At 46.2% G+C, this 7086-nt stretch overlaps 1 long non-coding RNA gene across 2 annotated transcripts; it reads right to left on the reverse strand.

The window, feature by feature from the left end:
- On the reverse strand, positions 1-3855 carry LOC123349345. 2 transcript variants are annotated; one of them, XR_006573489.1, is made up of 8 exons: positions 3484-3855; positions 2723-3087; positions 1982-2623; positions 1627-1711; positions 1340-1414; positions 1000-1104; positions 560-716; positions 1-350 (listed from the first exon to the last, which is right to left on the reverse strand). It is a non-coding gene; the product is annotated as an uncharacterized LOC123349345 (long non-coding RNA). The 2 variants fall into 2 exon arrangements; XR_006573488.1 differs by having other exon boundaries at positions 574-716; positions 3484-3853.
- Positions 3856-7086: the final 3231 nt, after the last annotated feature.

Here is a 7086-nt window from a genome sequence, read left to right on the forward strand (position 1 = left end):
TTCTCTCTGATGGATTTTATTATGTCTGTTCCTAAATGGCCCTAAGGGCTGGTCCCTGCTCGATGCCCCAGAGGAAGGCGAAAAACCTCCAGGGTCTCTGGCCAATCTGCCCTGGAGGAAAATTCCTTCCCGACCCCAAACACGGCGATCGGTTTCACCCTGTGCATGCGAGCCAGGACCACAGTGGGGAAAGGACCCGCTGGTCGCTATGGTTACACACCCTGTCCCAGGCCCCTCCAGGATAGTCTGTGTCCCAGCACTAACCTGTCTCCAGGGCTTTCTTCTTTGCTTCCATCCCAGCAGCAACTTTTGAACATTGTGTCTTGAATACTGTCCATGCTGGCTCTTTCCTTCATCAAGCAAAACCAAAGCCACTGATGTCACTCAGAAGTGACAAGCAGGTTCACCACCTCCTAATAAAGATGAATCCCCTGACATCTGCCATCCCCCTCACATCCTCTTAGCTCCTGAGATGTGTGATCAGCTGGAACAAACCCTTTGACACAACATAAGTTACACTCAGCACTACAAAATTGCTATGCTCATTTCTTAGACTTACCAAATGTTGCTTACCTCTCCTCAGAGCCAATCCTGTTGCTTTATTGAATGAAGGGTCTTTCATATTTTGAGATCCAATCATCCTTTCAGGTGTTGGATCTGTTTAGCTCCATTCCTGTTCCGTTGTACTCAAATCCTGAGCATCTGTAACTCTCCTCCTGAAAAGACAAATCCATTTGGCAATTAGAGAATCCTAAATGCTCACCTCCTTGTCAGTGATGGTCTGCTGCATTGTGGGTTTGAAACTTGAAGGTGATAAGTGATTGTCTTCCCATTCTAGTCAAGGAAGGCAACTTTTTGCAGGTCTTGCAACATGCGTTTGTTTGTTAAGTAATGACTGCTTATAATCCTCAATCCCCAGGAGATCAGATCAGCTGCATTTCTTTCACCTGAAGGGAAACCAGATCCATCAATTTCTCCATTATGAGGTGAGTTCCTTACCTCTTGGTAGCAGTGATGAGTTTTGCTTGTTTCCTTTCTGTAGATCTTCTAGCAACTTCCTGAAGTTCACACCCTCAACGTTCAACTCAGCTGCATTTCTCTCATCTGAAAGTATGAGGATCTATTCATTTCCACTTGAATGTTAAAGAAAGGTGCTTTTTTTTTTTCTTACCAATTGACATGCCTGGTTCAGCTAGTCAGATTTGCATTAATCCCTTCTAGAACACAACAGCCCTCTGGTCTCCTTGCATCTGGAGATGCAATGTGGCCTATTTATTTGGTCTGCAAGTGTTGCTTTACCACCAGATTCATTTAGAACCAGGGAAACTTAAATGCTTACCTCCATGTCTGTGATGTTCTGCAGACTTGATTCAGATTTGCGACTAGCTGAACTACTTGAAGTGGCTTTTTTTGTCTGTGGGTTATTTCAAGGGAATAAAAAAAAAAGCATTTTGTCACTGGAGTCCTCAATGGATTGAGCAGCTGGCAAGTCCATTATGCTTTATCTTGTGTCTGCTTTTGACACTCTCCCCATGACAAGTAAGGTCTTCCACAGTTTTTCTCCCTGAAAGCAAAATCCACACTACTTCATGTACACATGGATCTTTGGAGACTGGTATTTCTTACCTCCTTGCCCGGGACAGCCACTGAGCCTCACTTCTCCCTGGTAGGAATGACCACCTGGTCTGTTCATATCTCAGAAGAGCAAAACCTGCAATCAATGTTTGATAGAATTATTTATTACTACTTATTACCAGGTATGAAGAGTCTTCAGTGGAGAAGGTTCCTTAGCATCCAAATCATTAGGCTTCTAGAGACCTTTCAATGCTCACCTACTTGTCAGTCATGTTCCAGCACAAGGCTTTGATTCTTAGCGGTACAGCTAGCTACACTGGTTAAAACCTGAAGCTTATAAATGGCTGCTTGCCTTTTTCTGAACTAGAAGTAAAAGATGCTTTTCCCTCTGGCCAAGTATTGTTACCTGTCTGACTTCTTTTTTCTTAAATTCAGCAGCCTCTCATCCTCCCTTGAATGGTAAGACCTTCCTTTCACCTGAAAATAGAAACAGAGCCTTTAATTCCTGCCTCCATGCTGTGAGGAGGTGCCTTCCTTACCTCTTGATAGAAATTATCAGTTCCACTTAGTTCTTGACATCTGAAAAATAAGCAACAATGATCAATTAGGCACAAATAGAATCAGCTGGACAACTCCTCTCTGCAAATGGAAGAACAGGCTCAATGCTCATCTTCACACTTTGGTTAGTGCACTTGTTCTTTGAAATAACTTCCCTGTTACATCCTTGTAGGAACAACCAATGGCCTTCTCTGGGAAGGAAAAAGGAGCAGAGATCATCATCATTGGTTAGAATTACCAACTACTTTCCTTTCATCTGAACAGGTAGCTCCCATTTTTTGTGCTTTATTCCGTACAGCAACTTCTCATGCTCTTTAGAGAGATTAAGATTACATCAGTTACCTTCCTTCCACCTGAAAGTATGTCCAGAACCATTGACTATTACAATACACCATTCCCATATTTCTTACCTCCTTAAAAGGATGGATCCGCTAATTCCTTCCTGTAAACTACAGCCATGTGTCATCCTTGCATCTCGAAATATGACTTTCTGCAAAGATCAATGTTTGACAGACCATATTTTGTCAGGCAACAAATGTAAATGAATTGTCATTGGATTCATTTTGTAACAGGGAGTATAAATGCACACCTTCTGCGTGATGAATTGCTGGATTGGTTTCTCTCTTTCTCTCCATACAATCAGATGTATTGTTAATCTGGTAGGTATCAGTGGTTTCCTTATTCTTGATTGGAACAAGTCAATACTTCTGTAACCTCAGAAGCTTTCGTTATGTATCCTGCTTTATTCTTATGAAACTGCTTGTAGCCTTTGACAGCAAAGGCTAGATTCACTTCCTTCACCTGAAAGTACACTCAGATTGGTTAGTTTCCACTCCATTGCTAGGAGAAGGTGCATTCCTTACCTCTTGATAGGAACAGGTTCTCTTACTACTTCTGACAGACAAGCTGCAGTGATCAAATCAACAGAAATAAGAGGTTACGTTGCAGTTGGACCTGAAAGGTAAGAACCAAGCTGATGCCAGCTCTCAGCTATGGCCAGTTGTAACCTTTCCTTTTTGAATTGTACAAACACCTGCATTGTTAACCCCTAGTAGTTACAACTGGCTGCTTTGAGCATATCCTGACAAAGGCAATTGGGATTCTACCTGATGCTAAAGAAACCGTCTGGGTTCTTACCCCCATCCACTTCTGTGCTTCTCCTTTCTCTTCTCTTCTCTTCTAGCCTCTTTGCCCACTCCTCTCTTTTTTTCCTCTCTCCTCCCATTCCCCTTAGTTCCCTGGTGTTTCTCATTAACTTCTTTGGGTTTTCCCCCCCACACACACACACACCCTCTCCTCCCTTATCAATACTTCATCCCTCCCTCCCTGACTTGTTTCCTTCCTCCTTACAAGAATATTTTCCTTCATCCTTCTGTGTCTCACGTTCCCTTTAGCAATGGAAGCAGGTTGGTCCCAAAGGCCCTGCTCCATCACCCTGGTCCCTGTACTCAGACCCACAGGCAGCAGCCATGTGCTCTGGGCGACAGCCTGGTGTGAAATGCTGCAGCCCCTGGGGACTGACCCAACAATCACTGCATCACAACAGAGTCGCGGGTCATCACCACCTTGTCATTTGAGCAAAGTGACCTGTCTCATGCCCCTCCCCCCCCAGGGGAGTTGTAGGGGGAAGGCTCTGGCTGGTTCTAAACTCTCAAATGAGTCAAATTACACTCCAGGTCTGGAGTCACCAGCTGGGGCTCTGTTTGTGACAGTGAATTCCAGGGTCATGAACGGCTCCTTTCCCTTACGCAGCCCTCACCTACAGGGTGACCCGATATCCCTATAAAATTGGGACAATCCTGATATTTGGGTCTTTTTCTTATATAGGCTCCTATTTACCACCCCCTCCTCCCCGTGTCCGATTCTTCACACTTGCTGTCTGGTCACCCTACTCACCTGTCTCCACCTCTCTGTCTAGGTCACCACGCCTACGGTGGAATGTTCCACTTCCATCACAATGGGCCAGTTCTGAGCAGTGCTGAGTTCCTGCATCTCCCTCTGAAACCAGTGGGAGCTGCAGGTGGGGTGACCAGATGCCCTGATTTTTATAGGGAAAGTCCTGATTGTTGGGTCTTTTTCTTATATAGGCTCCTATTACCCCCACACACCCTGTCCTGATTTTTCTCACTTGCTGTCTGGTCACCCTAGCTGCAGGTGCCCAGCCTCTCTCAGGACTAACCCTGTTGGCTGCATTTCATGGTAGCTGGCCCTGCAGCCCTCAGTCAAACTGCCTAAAAGACAACAGACTCATTCGGTGCTTGGCCAGGTTTGTTGTTGACAAAGCACTTGTACCAGCCCCCCCTATACACTCTGCATGGACACTAGGACATGTACGCCCATGAGAATGGGCCAGCTCAGTCAGCAGCGGGACTTTCCACTGCCCCCTTGGCCAGATGTACCTTCTGTGACCCCTCTTTTATACCCTGGTACAAACAAGTTGTGTATTGCCCCTCTCACGTGCTTAGTTACCACCCTACAGCCTGGACATGTTGGTTCGAACCCTAGGAGGGGTCAGTGTGTCCCTGTACCATCTTCGGGAAGTGTATTTATTCTATAACGCTGTAGTGAGATATTCTCGTACTACCCTTCTGGACTGTGTTTAGTGACTAGCTAGTGCCTAGTATTTATTAGGAGTGTCTCTGTTTTAGCAACACCTGTCCCATCCTTACCAAGTTCATGTACTGGACAGTTACGTTGTAAGCAGGGCCTGACTCTGGCTGATGTTTGGTTCATGCCTCATCTAGTACCAGGCTCTGTGTTTCAGGCTCTTTCTGCTACAACCCCCATATCCAAACCTCCCCAGGTTTGGCCTTGGTTTTTCCAGCAGATGAGTTTGTAAAACCAAGACCTGAACCATCTCCCCTTCTGTTCTGCTGTAGTGTTAGGGCCTCTGCAGCCTTGTTTGTGAGTGACCCGACCCACCTCTGTAACTTGAGTTGCCTTGAACTCCCTGATCTGTTGTTCACCCTGACCCCCAGGGCAGGAGCAACTCCCACGTGCAGACACTCTTGTCCTCCACTCAGCATCAAGCCCTAACCCTGCTGGCCTGCAGCTTTCAGAAGGTTGGGCTTAGAGTTTGCCAGTGAGCAAAGAGTCAGTGCTGCAAACTAATTCCACCACAACAGTTTGTACTTCACAGGGGGTTTGGGTTCAGTCTGTGACGGTGTAAGGACAACGTCTGTGAGAAGTAGAGACGTGTCCACAGGAAGTGGAGTTGAAATAGTTGTTTAGCCATGTTGTAGAGGGGAGGTTAATGAGAGCTAGAACTGAAGGGAAGGGAGAGGGAAAGACAGATCTCTCAATGGTCTCAGATTATCTCCCTCAGAAACATAATTCCATAAAACATAAGCAGGAAAGAAGACAGAAGTTAGCAGAACACCACTTCTGCTAGTTCAGGATGTGCCCCAGTGTTCCTTATGACCGATTTATGGAAATATTGGACACTGAGGTTGATGCATGGGGCATATTTATATCGTTACCAAAATCCTTCATGCAGAAAAGCAATGAGTCACTGGAAGACCTGATGCCTGTTGCGCGAACAAACTCCAGAAAGGAAGAGGGAAGACTGGATAAAGGAAGGGGTGGATAAAAGGAGGAAAAAATAAAAATAACTCAATTTAAACTCATAAAGAAAAGAATAAAACACATTCAGAACGGTAACAGATTCTGATTCTAGCACTTGTGACAGGTGTCAGCCTGTAACGGTTGAACTGCAGCCAGCAGCTCTTAGCATCTTAGCTCTTCTCCCATTCTCAGAGGCAGTTCAGGGAGACTAGAAAGGTGCAGAGGCTGAGCTCTGACATGGTGCTCAGTGGACTCGCCCTCTAAGTCTCTTATTAACTGGTGCTTACAACAATGGGCAGGTAGCAAATTGCTGGCATTGACCAGTGATGGTCCCTTAGGTTCCAGTTCCTGTCCCAGACAGGTTCCTTGCTGGGGGTAGGTTCCTGTGTCAGTTGTTTGCTTTCTTCAGAGATGTGAAACCCTCTTCCAAATACTGAGCAGCTGTGACCTAAGCCCCTTTCACTCATCAGCTCCTTTTCCTCCAGTTCCATTATGTTTGTGCCATTCCATGTCTATGGGGTTTGGGTTTACCAGGGTCCTGAATCTCCACTCCCTGCTGAGATCTGACCCTTCCGCATCCCTGACCTTGGCTAGGTGCTGATTAAACATGAGGTTTGTAATGTCTGGAGAGGAAAGGGTGAACAGGCTTCCTTGGGAGGGAGGGAAAGTACCAGACCCTCTCCGAAGGCGGTGTGTGTGGAGGGGGGGGGGGGTGAGCTGTCCATTTTAGAAGCAGAAATTGAAATCTGAGCATTACAGGGAAGCACACTATTGCCAACACTTGGTTTAAAAAAAATCATGAATCCACCTCCCCAAAATCATGAGATTTGCCTTCATGTTTTTGACCCTTTGGGGGGGGGGTCACATTTTCAAGCTTTCCTCTGCAACCATGAGGGCTAGAAACCATTTTTTGTAAACAAAAGAAGAGATTTGCATGTAATCTCCTGACTCTAGGGGCTGGGCCTCTCACTTCATCCTGTTTGAGCTCCTTCCCATTCATGGGGAGGACCAGCACTAGCTCCCGTGGGCTGCACCCTGTCCCAGCTGGCTGCAGGATGAACTCAAACAATGGTTTCAGTCAGTGTCACTTGCAGCCTGTGGTGTACGTACCTGCAAGGCTGTCATCTGTCCTTTGCACCTTAAAAGAAAAGCAGTGGCCCCCTCAATCTCTCTGCCACTGCCTTCCCTGGGCGTTAGTTCAAATGCCTGTAGTTACTGATTCACACGTTGTGATTCCCTCCGGGATGCTTTACCTTTGTTCATTGTTGGTTTCCTCACGCTAAAATGGATCATTCAAATGGAAACACTCTCTGCGTTTTGAAAAAGTGACACAGTCCACTGTGCAGGATGCAGAGCAGGAACTCAAGTGGCTCGGAGAGCCTGGGTATG

This window comes from Mauremys mutica, chromosome 14 (assembly GCF_020497125.1).
Source record: "Mauremys mutica isolate MM-2020 ecotype Southern chromosome 14, ASM2049712v1, whole genome shotgun sequence".
In the NCBI taxonomy this organism is placed as follows: Eukaryota; Metazoa; Chordata; order Testudines; family Geoemydidae; genus Mauremys; species Mauremys mutica.